Below are 20,510 nucleotides of genomic sequence, written 5' to 3' on the forward strand. Positions count from 1 at the left end.
ACTGAACCTGAACCCAGTACTGAGGACTTTTCCTAAGCCCCTCCTAGACCGCCTCACTCCTCGCTCAGCTCTCGGGCTCCGGTTCCCTAAAGTTGGCCAAGGGGGCGCACTGCCGAGCCCCGGGAGGGCGAACAATGCGCTCCGGTCCTTTTCGCTTCCTCGCGACAGGCTGTCATCCAGAAGGTGCGTGAGTGCCACCCCCGAAGCCAGGGCACGAGCGTTCGGCGGAGCTGGCGGCTCCGGCGGGGCGCCCTTGAACTCGGTGCGGGTGGGGGGACGGCGCCACGCCGCCTCCGCCGCAGGTCGGGAGCGCGCGTCCCCGCCGCACCGCAGCGCCGGGAGCGCCCGGCCGGCCAGACAGCTGGAGGCGGCGGCCGCGCTCACGCACCTCGCAGGAACCGGTAACCGCGGGCGGCACGGGGCTCGGGGGCCTGAGGCTCTGGCTCCCACGGACGGTCGGGCTTGCTGAGGTTGCGAGGGGGTGGTTTTTCGTTTGCGGGCGGGGGTGGTTTGAGTGGAAGGGAGTGGGGAGGAGAGATCTGCTCGAGGGTGTCCGGGGCAAGAGTGCGGACGCGTGGAGTGGACCCAAGTTCAGAGCCTTCCTGGACGGTTGCTGTGCGCGTGCTGTCGGAGGGCGTCCGAAAAAGCAAAGAGCGCGGCGCCCGGGGCTGGGGTGGTGGGTCTCGCTTGCGCTCAATGATAGGTCACACCTTCTCCCGCCGGGGCAGGAGGAGAACTTTCCTTGTTCTGGCCGGCAAGCCCGGATGTCCCCAGCAGCCGAGAGAGCCCGCACCCCGGCGCGGGAGACCTGCCTGTCCCGGCGGAACGCGCTGCCTGTCCCGGCGGAACGCGCTGCCCGCGGCTCCCGGGTGCGCGCTCCTGGTGATGGGCTAGGCTCCCGGAATAACGCGGGTTTGACTGCTGTTAATTCCTTTTGCCTGCAGGTCATTCTACTGTTTAGAGGGAAATACCGGGTTCGGTTTTTTCCTGTCGTTTCTGTGTATTTAATTGAGGAAGAGAGTCGCCTCATTAGAAACTTGCTCGGAGGCTTTGTGGTTTCCGCCGCGATTGAGGTAACACGGGCAATCGCAGATGATACTCTGGATTTCATCTAACAAAATCGAAGCCTGCGATGGTGTTCTAAAAGCAAAGGGAGCTTGGGGAAAGTCTCCCTGCTACTCCAGGGAGGAGAAGGGAACTCCCACGTGTAAATTAATGCTGATAAAATCCCAAAGGTAAACGGTCATATTTCCAGTTTACACGTGAAGAAAATTAGGTTGAGATATTAAATAAGATTTCCCAGCCAAATCCCCCAGTTAACAGTGGGGAAGCGAGATCTAGAATCTAAGACTGTGATCCGGTGGGGGTGCATCACCTAAAATGCAGGCAAGAAAGACCAAGGCTACAAGAATAAGGTCCAGAGTGCCGGGGAGGTAGCCAGGTGCTGGGGTGCCTGAGAACAGACAGTTGTGTTCTTATCAGGAAGATTACCCAGTGTTTATGAAGGATGAGGTGATATTAACAGGTGACAGGAGGAGGCAGTGTTGCCCCAATCTGCTTCCTTCTTTTCAGTAAAGTAAGGGCAGCCCAAACCCCTTTAAGGGGATCCAGAAACCCTGAAACTGAGCTGAGGTTCAAGTAGCAGGCATCCTAGCTCACAGTCCCTCAGGGCAGGCTTGAGAGATGGTAGCAGAGCCTGTAGACTTCAAAAGAAGGAAACACTGAATCCTGGCAACCCTCCAGAACAAATTCTTAGAGAAGCTAGCTCAGGAGCACCAGGGAAAGGATTTACAAAATCAGTGTATGCCAAATGAACTCTTTTCTCTTTTCTAGCAACCTAGTGGGGCTGCGGATTGGGGCGCGCCGTATCCACTGTTTTTCAGCTGTGGGTTGTGACTCATCAGTGGAATGCTATCAGTATAGTGAGTTGCACCAGCCTTTTTTAAAACATGAAATTCAATAGAAGGGACGAGAAAGGATCAGAGTGCACTGTATGTACAAGGGCAAGTATTGGGTTATGAATGTTGTGTGTGTGTGTGTGTGTGTGTGGTGTGCCTCTGCATGGGTGTGCATACCTAACCCTGGCTGCCCAATTGTTCCTTCCAGGCTAACTTCCTCTGCTCCTCGTGGGGTCATCTTTTACTTGGCAAATAATATCATCAGCATCTTCTGGAAAATGTAGTCTTCCTCCTGCCCATTTCTCTAGGCCCCCAGGTGTTGTATTTTACCAGTCAGAATTCCTCTCCAAATCCTTTATTTTTGATCTTCTAATGTCGGGGGTCTGATGACAACTTGGCTGTGTGCTTCCTACTGCGCAGCTTCTTTTGGTTCTCACAGCTAGGTGGCTATAGTTGCTTACATTTCACAGCTAGGGACCTGTGAATAACTCAGTCACTGCCTCCCACCCGCATCATAGATGTGTGTCCTGCCTTTACAGAGGCATACTCTCCCTAAGGATAAGGTGTGGGAAGAGTGGACACACCACAGGGTTCCATCTCTACACCTCCCTGGTGTCACTCATCATGAGACAGATATAGAGGGGACATTTTTCTGTAGGATCCTCTATAAGACCCATCTCCAGGCAAGAGATATAATGTTGAGCTCACAGTATGGTTCAAGGTCTTCTGCATTTGGGATCAATGAAAAAAGTAAAGGATGGGGTGTTTCTGCTAAGCTGCAGTTCATGTGAGAAAAGTAACCTGAGGGTCCCAGTGGCCCACCAGGTCAACGTGAACCTGGGTGAAGTTGCTGCTCAAGAGCAAACATGGGTTGCAGTGATGAGAACAGGATTTAAACAAGAAAACAAAGCAAATAGATACTTGCATGGAGCTGATTATGTGCCAGGTAGAGTTGTAAGTGTTTCACAGTTGTTTTCTCAATCCTGTCACACCCTCATGAAGTAGGGAATGTAATTATCGCTGTTGATTTTAAAGATATTCACAACCTAAAAGTTGAGAGTTACGTTTGATTTGGTGGAAATTTTTAGGGCTTAAGTCTGGGAGGCAGCATCTCAAGTAACCCTGAGGAACTGCTCTGAGGAGGTGGCATGGGGGGCAGGCTATGTAAATTTTTGCAAAAAAGAGCAGATAGTCATAATATCAAATGATGATTGTTAACTAAAGAAAATTAATATTCCAAGTTAAGGAATTTAGCATTTTTCTATGTATGGGAAGATGCAAGAGTCTGGGCTTACTGAAATCATTCCTTTGATATGCACCTCAGCTGTCTGGGACCAGTATCCTGTGTTTTTACATCCCGATTTTCCTCAGGGCTCACCATAGGAAGTGGCTGCTGGCTGCTAGATGGCAGGACTTTTCTTTCCTGACTTTCCTCAGGCTCACCAGCTCACCATCTGTGGTGGCTGCAAATGCTGATGACTGTGACATTCTTGTTTTCTGATATGGCAGGAAATACTCCATTTCTCATCACCATTCCCATTTAATAGATGTTGAGACTAAGGCACAGAAGGATTAAGAAATTTGTCCAAGATCATATAGGCAGCAAGTATAGAGCTGGGATTGCAACATGGGCCTTTAACCACTACCATCTATCAACCTGTGACATTTGAGTCAGAGGAGCTGGGACCACTCTACTCAGGGTCATATCCAGGGTGGCTCCTTTATAAAGGACAGAGAACAACTTCAGAGGATCCCGAGGAAGGTGATGGGATGATGAGGGTCTGAGTACCAGGCCATATGAGGAACAGGGAATGTTTTTTTTCACCTGACAAAAAAAGCAGCCTTGGTCAGTTCTGAGGACATTCCTCAGATATCTGAGGAAGAGAGAGTAGCTTTGCTTCTAGAAGTAGATCAAGCCAGTACTGGGGGATCTGTCAGGACTGGGGAAGGGATTGCCCACTGGGTGAAGGAGTGTCAGATTTCATTACTCAATGCCCTTTCTAGTGCTCAAATTCCTTGGTTTTATTAGATCTGTACCCTGGTGGCTCAGACGGCAATCTGCCTTCCATGCAGGAGACCTGAGTTCAATCCCTGGACCAGGAAGTGGGTTGCCATTTCTTCCTGGATCCTCCCCTGAAGAAAGGAGTGGCAACCCACTCCAGTATTCTTGCCTGGAGAATTCCATGGACAGAGGAGCCTGGCGGGGCTATAGTCCATGAGCCATAAAGAGTCAGACACGACTGAGTGACTCACACACACACATATAAGAGGAAAATAAGCTTTCAGTAACTGGAAATGAACAGACGCTCCTAGACATCTATGTGTGCCTACAAAAATAAAATAGGGAACCAAATTAAAGTCCTGAACAAGGCACACATTCAAATTATGAGTGAGCCATCAGTAGAAGGAAAATGAGTACCCATGAAAGCACCCATGTATAGAGTGTAGGATATAACAGCCACGAGAAAGAATGAAATATGGTTTTCAGGAGCATAGCTAAAACTATGGATGATCAAACTAAGTGAAGAAAGTCAGAACCAGGAATATGGCAGGAAATATTCCTTTTCCAGAAAGGAAACCAGAAATATGGCAGGAAATATACTCCATTTGTCCAGAAAGAAAAATATCATATTACTCATAGATGGAATCTAAAAATAGTGAATTAATTGAGAGAACATAAATGGACTCAGGGACTTAAAAATCAAACTTACAGTTACTAAAGAATAAAGAAGGGCACAAGGGGTACATTAGGGGGTTGGAATTAACAAATACATGTTATTACATATAAAATAGTCAATAACAACCTATGTATACCAAGGAAGTCTATCAACACTCTGTAATAACCCATATGGGAAAAGAATCCAAAGATGAACAGATAGATGCGTATGTATAACTGAGAAAGCTTCTGTACATGTACAACACACACAACATTATATGTCAGTGTTAGGACAGTAAACAATGAAAGTTAATAAAAAAGGAGGGAATGTGACAGAAGCTTTCGGAAAGTGATCCTTAGAAACTAATTTTCCTGCTGCTCTGTCTTAAACCATTGCTTCAGTTTAAATTTCCTTTTCTGTGGAACAGAGATGGAAATACCTGGTCCCACTCCTTTCTTACTTATTAAAATATTGATTCAGCTCCAGGCTGTAAGGAACGGTGTGTGCTGCTTGGAGACAGATTTTGGGGGATCATTCTGGCATATTTCACTCTAATTTACAACTCCCAGATAGGACTTCCACAGCCCCTCCACTTGCTTTGATCTTGGAGGGATGAGAAGCTGGCCAGCTGTTGGGCATAAGGAAAGAGAAAAGACACCAGCCAGCGTCCTGCAGGGTTGCTGCGGGAGTCCAGCGTGCAGCAGGCCTCACTAGCGTAGCAGGAGATTTATTGTCATAACCAGATTGGAGTTTCTTTTGTCCCCAGGCAGCACACTTTAATTCTTGGGAGACTTTGAAATGGTTGCTTCAGTAGAAAAGTCCCTAGGATTCTGCTCGTGTTAGTCTGAGAGTGGGAAGGATGAATCCACTGAATGCATTTTAAGGAGCAGCGGAAGAGAAAAATGAAATTAACATTTCATCAGGTCCCATAAATTGTGCCAGCTCAGAGTGTGTGTTACATATGCTTCAGTGGAAATAGTAAAGAGTAGCAGTCTATACTTGATGTGTACTTCAGATGAAGACTTCGAGAGGAGCCTTTAGGAAAAAAAAAAAAGAAATGTTTACTTGCAAGAGAATTCAAGGGAGCCAGGCTTCAGAAGATTGGTTCATCAAATAAAAGCACAATAAAAACTTCAAGGAAAATGCCCCCAGATAGTTTCCAGGATTCTCAAATGCACATAGTCTGTTGTTTATGGTTGAAAACAGCTTTCTCACATGATGGTCATATTCCCCAAAGTCATGATTTATCTTCAGACATTCCCATGATAAGCAATCAGGGTAAAAAATTTTTTAGGGAGTCCAGGTTTATAGGACATTTTCAAAGTTTTATGATTTTGGAGACCAAACCTGCAGACAGGATGGTCATGTTATTTTTGGCTTATTTCAGGGTACAAAGCTATTTTTTTTTTTACTGGAGTATATGAAGTGCTTGGTCCCATTGGAAAGAAAGGCAGGTATGCATTTTTGCTTCTTCTCTTTGCCAGGGTGAGTCTTCAATCCATCATGGTGTTGCTGAGATGTGAAGTGAAAAATGGAAGTTGAGAATCTTTGAGCTGCTGAATGTGGATGTTTGTGTCTCAGTTTAATTGTTTCTCATGTCCGTGTTACCAAGAGCTTTGTAATTTCTCCCTGGCTAGAGAGCATTGGTAAATTTCATAACCCTTCAAGTTAAAATAACTTATAAGCTTCAAATGATTATTTCCCCTAAAGGTGCATTTATTTTCCTCCATTAAAGGCAAAGACGGGGCAGCTAGGGGAGCTTCTTCCTTAAATACTAGTTCTGAATTCCCCTGGTTGATGATCAAGGAAAAAAAGTAGGAGATAAGTGATGGTAATAGTTATAAACATAACCTGTCTTTCTATCAACCTTTGTGTAGATTTCCCCAGAAAATATAATTCTATCTTCTGTGAAAAACAAAGCAAAAACCAACAACAAAAAACCCGCAGAAATTTAAGATGCAGATCTGAAGATCTAGAAACTACTAGAAACTGTATCTTGTAAACCTACATACATTCCTACCTATGCTTCTTTAAAATTTGTGCTAAATTACCACCATAGGCAAAGAGAGTTAACTCATTTTTCTGGGAGTCTGAAGTGGAGCCCAAGGTTGCCAGAAGCAAGTAGATGTTTATATTGAGCATTCATTTGCTCTTTGTAGTTATTTTATAACATGTTTAATATTAAAGTGTCCTCTGAATTTTCTCTTAAATTTGATGCTCCAGGAGGTTGAACCAGGTGGGCCCCAAGACTTTGGGCCTTTTTGGCACCATTGGTCCTAGGAGAGAGTAGATCATTGGAAAGTGTAGCTTTGTTGCTGCTCTGTCGCCAGCTCTTAACCCATTGCTTTAGTTTAAATTTCCTTTTCTGTGGAACAGAGATGTAAATACCTGGTCCCACTCCTTTCTTGCTTATCAAAAGATTGATTCAGCTCCAGGCTGGAAGGAACAGTGTGCACTGCTTGGAGACAGATTCCATCAGCAATAAATACAAAGTCGCTTTGTTTGCCAGATTATCCTCCAAGTGATTTAAGACACAGTCAACCTCACGCTCATTAGTCTTCTTGTGCCAAATGTTTCAAAAATTCCATTAATTAAAATGGAAAGGGTGGTTGTCTTTCTATCATCATTAAAATGGTAATTCAGCTGGCCATGATGCTTTCTAATAGCATCTATATAAATAAGTATGATGGTTTGCTGAGAGGCACTAACAGAATCTGATTTATACTCTTGTTATTAAAATGAGAGCTTCAAGTGATCCATGTGATGGGATTTGAAAGAAGGGAGAGAGTCCTCAACGACTGAGAGACTCGGACAGAATTCCCTGGAGGAAATGATGACTGATTTCTACCCTCAAAGGCAAGTGGGAAGCTGGAGAGCAGGAGATGGCACTCCAGGCTGGCAGGTGGAACAGAGTGGGCAAAACCTCAGATGACCATCTCTGAGGGTCCCCTCACCCCAGGCTCCTCTGTCATAATGAGTCCTATTTCTTCAAAGTTTGTTGTTGTTGTTGTTTTTAATGTGAACCATTTTAAGAATCTTTGTTGAATTTGTTGCAATATAGCTTCTGTTTTGTGTTTTGGTTTTTTGGCTGGAAGGCATGTGATTTCTTACCTCCCTGACCAGGGATCTAACCTGTACCCCCTGCAATGGAAGGCCAAGTCCCAGTCACCGGACCCCCAGGGAAGCCCTAATGGGTGTTTCCTTTCTTAATGTCTGAGTTGTACCTGTTATCTGCTTGTCATCAGGCTGCTGTGACGTTTCTTAGCCTGTGTGTGTATGTGTGTTTGTTTGAGAGAGTGACGTTCAACAGAGGAGAGCATGGTTCTGAACTCAAGCCTCAGTACTCTGAATTCCTTGTGGGTACGGGCCTTGACTTTTCAACCGCTCCTCTATCGTTCAACATCAAACTCACAGTGTTTAGAATTTCTTTATTGAGCTGAATTGACTCATACTAATTTTAACATGTTCATGTTCTTTCTCCTTGAGGGGCATATTAATAAGAATGTATTGGTTGATCAATGTATTGGTTGACATTGTCATATACTGGAATAGGTTTTCTTTCTGAAAATGTATGTTATTTAGTGCCAGTAAGAGTGATTGGTAGAAAATAAGTTATTTTTAAGGGCCTTTCTAGGACAGTTTGTCTAACTAATTCATCTAATAACACATCAGTTTTAAAAAATTAATTTCAGCACCTTTATTCTTATTTTTTTGATTAATTTATTTTCATTGGAGGTAATTTCTTTACAGTATTGTGGTGGGTTTTGCCATACATTAACTTGAGTCACCCGTGGGTACACATGTGTCTCCCCATCCTGAATCCCCTTCCCACCTCCCTGCCCGCCCCATCCCTCTGAGTTGGCCCAGAGCACCAGCTTCATGCATTGAACTTCAGCAGCCATATCCTTATGCTGGACTGCTGTAACAAAATACCTGAACCTGAGTGGCTCTAACAACAGAAATTAATTTCCCACAACTCTGCTGACTGGAAGTCCAAGATGAGGTGTCAGCAGAGTTGGTTTCCTCCGAGGCCCGTAACAGGAGGATCTGCCCCAGGCCTCTCTGGTTTATAGATGACCACCCATTTGCTTGCTCTGCACGTGGTGGGCTCTCTGTACACCAGTGCCCCTGGAGTCTCTCCTTGTGTCTTGATCACCGCTTCCTATAAGGACACCAGTCAGATCGCATTAGGGCCCACCCTAACAGCAATCGAACTTAAGTACATCTTTAAAGACTGTTTCCAAATATAGTCACTTCCAAAGGTACAGGGGAGGGACTTTGCTGGTGGTCCTGTGGTTAGGACTTTGCCTTCCAATGCAAAGAGTGCAAGTTCGGTTTCTGGTCAGGGAGGTAAGATCCCACATGCCTCTGGGCCAAAACCTTAAAACAAGAGCAATATTGTAACAAATTCAATGAAGACTTAAAATAGTCCACATTAAAAAAAAAAAAGTATTGGAAGTTAGGATTTCAACATATGAATTTGGGGGGACACAACTCTAATAGCATCTTATTCATGCTGCACTACACACACACAACACACATCATTGAGTGTGTGATGCAAGTAGAAAGCAAGTAGGTATTCTATTCAGTTCTAGAGTCATAGATCTGAAAAGGAATTTCACTACATCTCTTTTAGTACTTCTCCTTTGCTTTCAGAGACAGTGAATATGCAGTGGACAGAGGCAAGACCTGAAAGGAAACGTCTGTTTGCTGTAAAAATACTGGTGCCAGGCTGCCAGCTCTCTTTCCTTGCAGAGAACTATTTTAATTGTGAGATTATCTCTCTCCTCCTTGGAGGGTGCTTAACATAACTTTTGTCTATGAAAGGATCTTTGTTAATGATAGTTGTTTGTTTTTGTTTTATTTTGTTGTTTTACAAATTTCCTTACCTGGCCAAAAAAAAAAAATATATATATATATATATATATATATATATATATATATATATATATATATACTGGCATCCCTGTTTTCCAGGTCCATGAAATGTTTTCCAGGAAACATTTCCCAGAGACTAGAGCCAATTTTATGAGATTGAGGTACTTCTGTGGTCCTGGGGAAGCAACTGGCTTTACATGTAATCCATGAGAAGGCCCTGGAAGCTTTGGAAGGATAACTAATGGTGGACTTTATCCTGAAATGTGGCAGGCTAGTGTGATAGGGACCATGGTAGATGAAACTTAACAGAAAGATTTTGGGAAATGGAGCTAGTCTGTTTGCTGGACTAGTCAGAGTGTGAGGACCAGAGCTCACACAGCATAAATACACTGCCAGCTTCTCTGTGGCAGAAGGGTGATTCCTCGCAGCCTGGACAGAGCGAGTATTCCTTTTTCGTGGTGAGGAAGTGCCACATAGGCTTTTGAACTGAGCAAAGCTGGATCCTAGAAGGTTGGCTGTGGAGGAAGGACCCACACAGGGAGGGCGCCTGGGATGGTCTTTTACTCTGGGGAACCTTTCAGTTACCATCCCCCATCTTGGGACATTGGCCAGAAAGTGTTGATTTTTGTTATATTTTTCTTATTTAAAAGATTTTAGAACATTTTTGGGTGAAATATATATAACATGAAAAGTACCATTTTTAAATTACAACTCAGTGGCATTAGGCACATTTACAATGTTGTGCAACCCATCAACCACCACTCATCTTTAGAAGTTTTTCATCTTCCCAACTGAAATTCCATATTCATTAAATCAACCTGTTTGCCAACCTTTTTGGCACCACGGACCAGTTTTGTGGAAGACAATTTGTCCATGGACCAGGGTGGGAGAGGGATGGTTTCAGGATGATTCAAGTACATTACATTTATTATGCACTTTACTTCCATTGCTATTGCATCGGCTTCACCTCAGACCATCAGGCATTAGATCCTGGAGGTTGGGGACCCCGGCATTAATCAGTAGTTCTCCATTCTCCTTGCATTTGGCAACCAACATTCTTTGTATGAATTGGAGTGCTTTGGATATACCATGTAAGTGGAATCATGCAGTATTTATTCTTATGTGTCTGGTTTATTTCACTTAGCATGCTGTTTTGAAGGTTCATCCATGTAGTTGCATATGGCAGAATTTCCTTCTTTGCTGAGGCTGAATAATATTCCACTGTATGTACATGCTGCATTTTGTTTATTCATTTATCCATCAGTGTACATTTGGACTGCTTCTTTCTTCTGGCTGTTGTGAATAATGCTACTGTGGTGATGTACAGCTATCTCTTGGAACCTCTGCTTTCATTTCTTTGGAGTATGTACCCTGAGGTGGAAATGCTGGGCCATAAGGTATTCCATATTTACATTTTTGAGGACCCATTACCGTGTCTTTCATAGAAGCTACACCGTTTTGTATTCCTGCCAGCAACACACAAGGGCTCCAGTTTCTCTGCGTCCTTGCTAACAGTTAGTGTTTTCTGATCTGGGGACTTTCGTTTGTCTGTTTGTTTGGTAATAGCCATTCAAATGGGTAAATGGGTGTGAAGTAGTATCGCGTGATGAAGCACTGCTTTTTGATAGCTGGTTCTTTGGCTTGTGTGTTAGTCACTCAGTTGTGTCTGACTCTTTGCGACCCCACGGGCTGCAGCCCACCAGGCTCCTCTGTCCATGGGATTCTCCAGGCAAGAACACTGGAGTGGGTTGCCATGCCCTTTTCCAGGGGATCTTCCCAACTCAGGGAAAAAATCTGTCTGCAGTGCAGGAGACCCGGATTCGATCCTTGGATTGGGAAGATCTTCTGGAGAAGGGAATGACATCCCACTCCAGTACTCTTGCTTGGAGAATCCCATGGACAGGGAGCCTGGTGGGTTACAGTCCATGGGTTGCAAAGGGACTTGACTGAGTGACTAATACTTCACATCACTTCTTTGGCATGATTCTAGTACTTTTAAACATTTTTATTTATTTAAAATTAGTTTTGTTGGAATATAGTTGATTTACAACGTTGAGTTAGTTTCAGGTGTACAACAAAGTGATTCTGTTATACATATATTCATTCATTTTCAGATTCTGTGTTCATATAGGTTGTTATAGAATATTGAGTGAGTTCCCTGTGCTATACAGTAGATCTTTGTTGGTTATCTTTTTTATATATAGTAGCACACGTATGTTAGTCCCAAACTCCTACTTTATGCCTTCCCAATCAATTTTCTCCTTTGGTAATCATGTTTGTTTTCTATATCTGTGAGTTTGTTTGTTTTATAAATAAGGTCATTTATATTATTTTAAAATTAGATTTCACATATAAGTGATATCATATATTTATCTTTGTCTGATTTCACTTAGTGTGGGCAGGAATCCCTTAGAAGAAATTGAATAGCCATCATGGTCAACAAAAAAGTCCGAAATGCAGTACTTGTATGCAATCTCAAAAATGACAGAATGATCTCTATTCATTTCCAAGGCAAACCGTTCAATATTATGGTAATCCAAGCCTATGCCCCAACCAGTAATGCTGAAGAAGCTGAAGTTGAACAGTTCTATGAAGACCTACAAGACCTTTTAGAACTAACACCCAAAAAAGATGTCCTTTTCATTATAGGGGACTGGAATGCAAAAGTAGGAAGTCAAGAAACACCTGGAATAACAGGCAAATTTGGCCTTAGAGTATGGAATGAAGCAGGGCAAAGGCTAATAAGAGTTTTGCCAAGAGAACGCACTGGTCATAGCAAACACCCTCTTCCAACAACACAAGAGAAGACTCTACACATGGACATCACCAGATGGTCAACACCAAAATCAGATTGATTATATTCTTTGCAGCCAAAGATGGAGAAGCTCTATATAGTCAGCAAAAACAAGACCAGGAGCTGACTGTGGCTCAGATCATGAACTCCTTATTGCCAAATTAAATCCAAATTGCCAAGACTTAAATTGAAGAAAGTAGTGAAAACCACTAGACCATTCAGGTATGACCTAAGTCAAATCCCTTATGACTGGACAGTGGAAGTGAGAAATAGATTTAAGGGACTAGGTCTGATAGAGTGCCTGATGAACTATGGACAGGGGTTTGTGACATTGTACAGGAGACAGGATCAAGACCATCCCCATGGAAAAGAAATGCAAAAAAGGCAGAATGGTTGTCTGAGGAGGCCTTACAAATAGCTATGAAAAGAAGAGAAGTGAAAAGCAAAAAAGAAAAGGGAAGATATTCCCATGTGAATGCAGAGTTCCAAAGAATAGCAAGGAGAGATAAGCAATAAGAGATTGCTGAGATTCCTCAGCAACCAGTGCAAAGAAATAGAGGAAAACAACAGAATGGGAAAGACTAGAGATCTCTTCAAGAAAATCAGAGATACCAAGGGAATATTTCATGCAAAGATGGGCTCGATAAAGGGCAGAAATGGTATGAACCTAACAGAAGCAGAAGATATTAAGAAGAGGTGGCAAGAATACACAGAAGAACTGTACAAAAAAGATCTTCACGACCCAGATAATCACGATGGTGTGATCACTCACCTAGAACCAGACATTCTGGAATGTGAAGTCAAGTGGGCCTTAGAAAGCATCACTACGAACAAAGCTAGTGGAGGTGATGGAATTCCAGTTGAACTATTTCAAATCCTAAAGGATGATGCTGTGAAAGTGCTGTACTCCATATGCCAGCAAATTTGGAAAACTTAGCAGCGTGCACAGGACTGGAAAAGGTCAGTTTTCATTCCAATCCCCAAGAAAGGCAATCCCAAAGAATGCTCAGACTACCACACAATTGCACTCATCTCACAGGCTAGTAAAGTAATGCTCAAGATTCCTCAAGCCAGGTTTCAGTAATACGTGAACCGTGAACTTCCATATGTTAAAGCTGGTTTTAGAAAAGGCAGAGGAACCAGAGATCAAATTGCCGACATCTGCTGGATCATTGAAAAAGCAAGAGAGTTCCAGAAAAACATCTATTTCTGCTTTGTTGACTATGCCAAAGCCTTCGACTGAGTGGATCACAATAAACTGTGGAAAATTCTGAAAGAGATGGGAATACCAGACCACCTGACCTGCCTCTTGAGAAACCTGTATGCAGGTCAGGAAGCAACAGTTAGAACTGGACCTGAAACAACAGACTGGTTCCAAATAGGGAAAGGAGTATGTCAAGGCTGTATATCATCACCCTGCCTATTTAACTTATATGCAGAGTACATCATGAGAAATGCTGGAATGGAAGAAGCACAAGCTGGAATCAAGATTGCCAGGAGAAATATCAATAACCTCAGATATGTAGATGACACCACCCTTACGGCAGAAAGTGAAGAGGAACTAAAAAGCCTTTTGATGAAGTTGAAAGAAGAGAGTGAAAAAGTTGGCTTAAAGCTCAACATTCAGAAAGCTAAGATCATGGCATCTGGTCCCATCACCTCATGGGAAATAGATGGGGAGACAGTGGAAACAGTGTCAGACTTTATTTTTGGGGGCTCCAAAATCACTGCAGATGGTGACTGTAGCCATGAAATTAAAAGACGCTTACTCCTTGGAAGGAAAGTTATGACCAACCTAGATAGCATATTAAAAAACAGAGACATTACTTTGCCAACAAAGGTCCATCTAGTCAAGGCTATGGTTTTTCCAGTAGTCATGTATGGATGTGAGAGTTGGACTGTGAAGAAAGCTGAGCACCGAAAAATTGATGCTTTTGAACTGTGGTGTTGGAGAAGACTCTTGAGAGTCCCTTGGACTGCAAGGACATCCAACCAGTCCATCCTAAAGGAGATCAGTCCTGGGTGTTCATTGGAAGGACTGATGCTGAAGCTGAAACTCCAATCCTTTGGCCACCTCATGTGAAGAGTTGACTCATTGGAAAAGACCCTGATGCTGGGAGGGATTGGAGACAGGAGGAAAAGGGAACAACAGAGGATGAGATGGCTGGATGGCATCACTGACCCGATGGAGATTAGTTTGAGTAAACTCTGGGAATTGGTGATGGACAGGGATGCCTGGCATGCTGCGATTCACGGGGTCACAAAGAGTTGGACACGACTGAGTGACTGAACTGAACTGATTATCTCTAGGTCCATCCATGTTACTGCAAATGGTATTATTTCATTCTTTTTATGACTGAGTAATATTCCACTGTATATATGTACCATATCTTCTTTATCTATTCCTCCGTCCCAGGACATTTAGGTTGCTCCCATGCCTTAGCTATTGTAGACAGTGCTGCTATGAACACCGGGGTGCATGTATCTTTTTGATTTAAGGTTTTCTCTGGATGTATGCCTAGGAATGGATTGCTGCATCATATGGAAGTTCTGTTTTATTTGCCTAAGGCAGCTTCATACTATTCTCTATAGTGGCTGTACCAATTTACAATCCCACCAACAAAGTAGAAGGGTTCCCTTTTCTCTATATCCTCTCCAACATTATTGTTTATTGGCTTTTTGATGCTGGCCATTCTGCCTTGTGTGAGGTGATCCACATGTGGTTTTGATTTACATTTCTCTGATATTTAGTGACACTGAGCATCTTTTTATGTTCTTTGGGGCCATTATATGTCTTCTTTGGAGAAGTGCCTATTTAGATCTTCTGCTGTACTTTTTCAGAAGGCACGGGAATATAGCAAAAAGTAAATAGTAATAGGAACCCCAAAAGACTAATTATAAGAGAGTGGTCATCTTGGGATATGTCCTCAACCTACCTAGGGGACTTCCCCAGTGTCTCAGTGGTAAAGAATCTGCCTGCAATGCAGGATATGTGGGTTTGATCCCTGGGCTAGGACGATCTCCTGGAGGAGGGCATGGCAACCCACTCCAGTATTCTTGCCAGGAATTTCCCATGGATAGAGGAGCCTGGCGGGCTACAGTCCATACAGTTGCCAAGAGTTGGAAGCGACTGAAGCAGTTGAGCATGCACAGCATGCCTAGAACTTTTTGAAATGAGGAAAACAGGGTCCAGAAGGAGGCAGGAGTTCATCAACTGGATGGCATTTCTTCAGTGAGGACTCCAGCCCCTCCACTGCTGAGAGTGGCCTCACTTTGTGGCTGCAATAGAACATCCGTGTTGGGATACAAGACAAACAGCAGAGCATCCTGTCACGTGTGTAGTGGGCTAAATTACATTGCATGACTCCTTTGCCCTAATTCTACATTCACTGGCTAATCTTCTCATCTTGAATTTTGTTTCTCAGACTGCAAAACCTCTGCTCTGGTCTTCTTGACCATTTTGTTCCTTATTGTAATTCAACAAATGGATGTTCCGGTTATAAATCATTCTCCTTTGCTTGGTCAGTGTGCCCGCCTCACCCCTGGAGGACTGTGAAAACCCAGCTGCCTAAATCTGCAGAGCTGAGGCCAGCATGCCTGCCACCCCCTCACATGTCTCAGAGCCGTGCGTTGTCACTTTCAGGCAATTCTTCCCAGATGGAGGCTTTACAGCTACTCTCTGGAGTGTAATTCCTTGTGTAGACCTGACAGTTTTCTCTCTATTCAGCTGAAGTCTCTGTTAAAATGGGAAAGCTCTCCTCTTGGGTTCAGGGTAGAGAAAGAGAATGAAAACAAAATAATTTCATGGCTTTTCCACATCATGAGAAACTGACTCGATGAGTATTAATTGCATGTCTGCTATGAGCCAGGTTTTGGATGGGTTGCTGGAAATACAGCAGTGAGCAAGTGGAGAGGTCCCTGTCCTGATAAAAGAGAGACCAAAGGGAGGAGATGGCCCCCAGATGGCCCCCAGACGGCCCCCAGATGGCCCCCAGATGGCCCCCAGTGGTTCGTGTGGTCCCAGCATGGCCTGTCCTGTGGCACATTGCCAAGACTGTTCCCATCTCAAAAGACCTCTTCAAGGGGCTCAAGGACAGCCATTGTGTTCCCCACCTCATAGTTCATGCAATAAGCATTTGCTGTGTTGACCCAGGGAGTAAAACAGAGCAAGGAACTTTATAAAGTACTTCTCAGCCTATGTACCCAGAACATAACTGGTGTCCAGAAAATAACTGGAGAAGGTGAGTGTAGGACCCACCCCTTATCCTCCTTGAGAGATCAGCTGGTGGAGGAAGGATGCCCACTTGTTAATTCAGCCTCTCTGCATTTCAGGTGTTGACTGAAAATCTAGTTGCACAAAATATAAGTTTCTCTTGGAAATTGTTCTTCTATTGGCATTGATTCTGATTTTCAGACAGGAAATCTTCAGGCTTGCAAGCACTTTCTGTTCCAAGTTTTGCTCCTCAAAATAAGTTGCTGTTGTGCAGTGGAGAACAAGGAAGAGACAGGAAGAGGATGCATGCAGAATTTCTGTCAGTCGTCAGTTGCTGTTTTTGTTTATTTATTTATTGACTGTGCTGGGTCTTCATTGCTGTGCAGGCTTTCTCTACTTGTGGTAAATGGGGGCTATCTTCATTGTGGGGCCTGGGCTTCTCATTGCGGTGGCTTCTCTTGTTTTGGAGCACGGGCTATAGGCTCATGAGCTTCAGTACTTGTGGCTCAGTAGCTGTGGCTTAGTTGCCTGCAGTATGTGGATCTTCCTGGACTAAGGATCGAACCCATGTCCCCTGCATTGGCAGGCAGATTCTTATCCACTGTACCACCAGGGAAGTCCTATCACCACATTTTTGTGAGTAACTGAGTACTTTCTAGGAAATGTGCAGCAAGGCATAAACCTTGATTGTGTAGAGAAATTTTGGAATTGTGTCCATCTGAAAAGGGAGGAAGGACCATGTGTGTGTATAATATTTATAGTCTGAATTGAATAACTAGAGTCTTGGACTTCACAAGTCAGATGTGTGTTCAAGTCAAGACAATAGTTAGGAGGAGGACTGAAGCCCAGGAAGCATGGCCTCCTTAATTGAAGGAAATAAAAAGCCACACTCTGTATAAGAAGTTGCTGGCTTAAAATGGATTCACCGAAAAGGAATCTGCAAGCATGAGAATTAAAGTTACGTGCAGATAGAACACGTGGTTCGCATTCACATGGAATCTATGAAAAGGAGCGATGCACTGGGTAAGAAGACCACGTCAGCATTTGTTAAGCAGTATTCTGGGAGGGACCACAGTGGTTCTGATTTTATAGAGTCAAGTGTGATTCCTTGCTGGAAGGTAGTGCCTTTTGGAAATGCTTTAGGAATATCCAGCTGGTTCTGGCCTAACCATGAGCCCAGTTCATAACCCTGAAGACTCTTATTAGATTTCTGTGTGGTCCATCCCACGTGGCTGCATATAAGCTGGGGGGATCATCAGTTCTACTTTGGGTGCCTGGTCATATCTCTGTGCAGTGACGGAATGAAGCTTCTAAAGCTGTGCTTCTGAAGTTCTGACCTTGGGCTCCTCGGTGACCAAAATGGGGCCTGGCCAGTCTTTGATTTTTTGGATGTCTCAGCTGGAAAGAGAAAGGGTGACTTCTCTGTTGTGAAGGGATAACTGTTGCTATGAATAGAAGGAAGAAAGAGATAAGGATAAGTGATTAATGAGATCGTCATGGCCCAGGTCGGAATGGAGGTTGCCATCCTGGGTGGCACACCAGCTTTTGGAATTTGGGAATTGAAGAGCGGAAAGAATGCCTACAGTTGGGAATTTTAATCTCAAATTTAAATGGGTCGTTAGATCTGCCTCCATGCAAGCTGACCACCTTCGGTCATTAGGTCTGTGACACTGGCCAGCAACTGCTTGGTGTATCTTCCCGGCTGTGTGTGTGTGTGTGCACGCTCACCTGTGGATGCTCATTTTTTAGGGTTTATAGGCATCTTTTGGATCTCTCCTTTATATGCTAGTCCTGTGCTGAGTTGGTGGTCACTTGGAAAACTCAGCTGCTCATGTCTACCCCTTAACATGGCAGTAAAGGTCCAGTTCCAAGGAAACAGCTCCCTCGTCACATGCACCCATCGTGACCCACCACAGATATTGATGAAGAGCTTTTAATTCACTCCATGGGAGCATCCATGTTCATGTGTGAAAGTGAAAATGCTAGTCTCTTAGTCATGCCTGACTCTTTGCAGCCCCTTGGACTAGAGCCCACCAGACTTCTCTCTCCATGGGATTTTCCAGGCAAGAATACTGGAGTGGGTAGCCATTCCCTTCTCCAGGGGACCTTCCTGACCCAGGGGTTGAACCCGGGTCTCCTGCATTGCAGGGAGATTTTTTATTGCCTGAGCCACCAGGGAAACCCCCATGTTCATATACATCTTCCCAAGTTCAGGGATGTGGAGAGAATTATTTGATCTGATTTAAGAAGGCAAGAGGATATCCAGGAGTGGTGTGGGAACCTGGGTTGGAGAAAGAAAGATTGGATAATTTGAAGAAGACATGAAAGTGCTGGGCATGTGGATGGGAGAAGGGACAATGCTTAGATGGTTCTGAGAGGTTCCTAGGGCCTGCTAATTGCCCTCTCCCACTCCTATAAACTGGCCTGAAGCACCCAGTGCACACCTGAAGAAGGTAAGTTTATTTTTCAGGTGGGGCTTTGAGGTGAGGTTATAATTTTTCATTATTGTTGTTGGCAAGGATGCGTTCAGCTACTCAGAAGAGCAATTAGTCTCTCTGTACAGCGCCCATAGGCTTGTTGGGATATGCTTCCTCTGGAAGAAGTTTGTTTTACTGATTCTAATATTATGATGAAATCTGACATGAAGAGACTCTCAGGAGGGAGTGAGGAGCAGCGGGGGCAGGAGGCGGCCGCACACGGCGCTCTGTGCTTCCTGTTTGCTGGGCTCTGAAGACTGCAGCTGTCTGAGCCCGGCAGCCCCGCGAGCAAGCCTCAGCGCCCCATCGCTCCTTCAGCGTGTGTTAAAGCCCAGACACTCCCCACTGTGGCAACAATATACTCTGGGCACTGCTACCCAGATTCGCTGGCAGCTTCCAGATGGTGAAGCAGCACCAGCTTCTGTGTCTGCAAAGCTCAGAAAGGCACCCCTGGGCTTCAACAACGGACATTATGCAACACCCTGCCTTCTGTTTGTTGTTTGTCCTGGGCATGCGATGGCCCAAGCTGGATAATTTGACACTTGCATGAAAAGCACTGCCTCGTGGACTTTTTCAAGGGTGTGAGGTAGGAGCAGAAGCCAGAGGTTCTGTCCTCCAGATCTGTCTTGGCAATTCAAGAACCGAGAGGAAATAGCCAGTGAAAACACAGGATGCTCCTTTCATGGGAAGGACCCCACAAAGATGGCTGCCCTGGCATGGGGATGGTGTGGCCTGCATCGCATTCCGCTTCCCCAGAGAGCCTCCTGTCTCCAGGCATCTGTCAGGCATCCTGTCTTAAAGGACCACCTTTCAACTCTCAGGACCTTGTCACCTATGACTTTCATCACCCTTTGGTCTCCATCCATCTCTAACTAGTTCATTTAGATGAATAGGAATAATGTAAGGGAGAAAAAAAAGAAGTTTAAGAAACACCTCTCTGTGGTGGGTAAGTGGTTGATACTTCTTGATATCCGACTCTTTTTCAGATATTTTACTTGCTGGTTCCTCACTGGTCCTGTGCTGGTGGTACTAATGCTTCTTTCTGAGCTGATAGACTAGCAGGAAGAGCCGCTGGACCTGTGGGCCTGGGCAACCACGGATGGGGGACCACTGTGCACAGATGTGGAGAAGAACATCATGGGCAGTGATGCTCAGAGCATGGAAAACATTTGCTCATATTTGTTTTCTTCATCATTTTATATACTTTTTTCTGTTTTTCTATTTTGACACCAGCTGAAGCCAGCTACCTTCCTCTGCTTATTACATTGGCTGTAATGCTAATTTCCCATAAAAATGATATGATCAAACCAGACTTCATCTTATTTGCCTCAAAAAGACAGAGATTATTACCATGTTTTTGATTGGATGAAACATCATGAATCCCATATTTCTCATTGTGATTTTAAACCATTGAAATGAATGCCTTTTGATTTATTTTTTATTATAGTAATTTTATTCATCTAAATTACATAGATCAACTAACCATATGGTGAAGTTGATAGGAATTGGCTGACAGGGAAGTTGTTGTTGTGTAATTTCTTTCTCAGACTAGCTTTTCCCTGCATCCTGGCTCTGCACATTTCATGCAACATC

General features: G+C 44.2%; 1 protein-coding gene across 1 annotated transcript in view; it reads left to right on the top strand.

The window, feature by feature from the left end:
- Positions 1-294: 294 nt before the first annotated feature.
- MRAP2 (melanocortin 2 receptor accessory protein 2) overlaps positions 295-20,510 on the top strand; it is a 52,887-nt gene continuing 32,671 nt past the window's right edge. Inside the window, exon 1 of the mRNA XM_065927805.1 lies at positions 295-401. The gene's annotated coding sequence lies outside the window, so the exon portion shown is untranslated. The remainder of the gene's footprint in view (positions 402-20,510) is intronic.

Source organism: Muntiacus reevesi, chromosome 3, assembly GCF_963930625.1.
Source record: "Muntiacus reevesi chromosome 3, mMunRee1.1, whole genome shotgun sequence".
Classification (NCBI taxonomy): domain Eukaryota; kingdom Metazoa; phylum Chordata; class Mammalia; order Artiodactyla; family Cervidae; genus Muntiacus; species Muntiacus reevesi.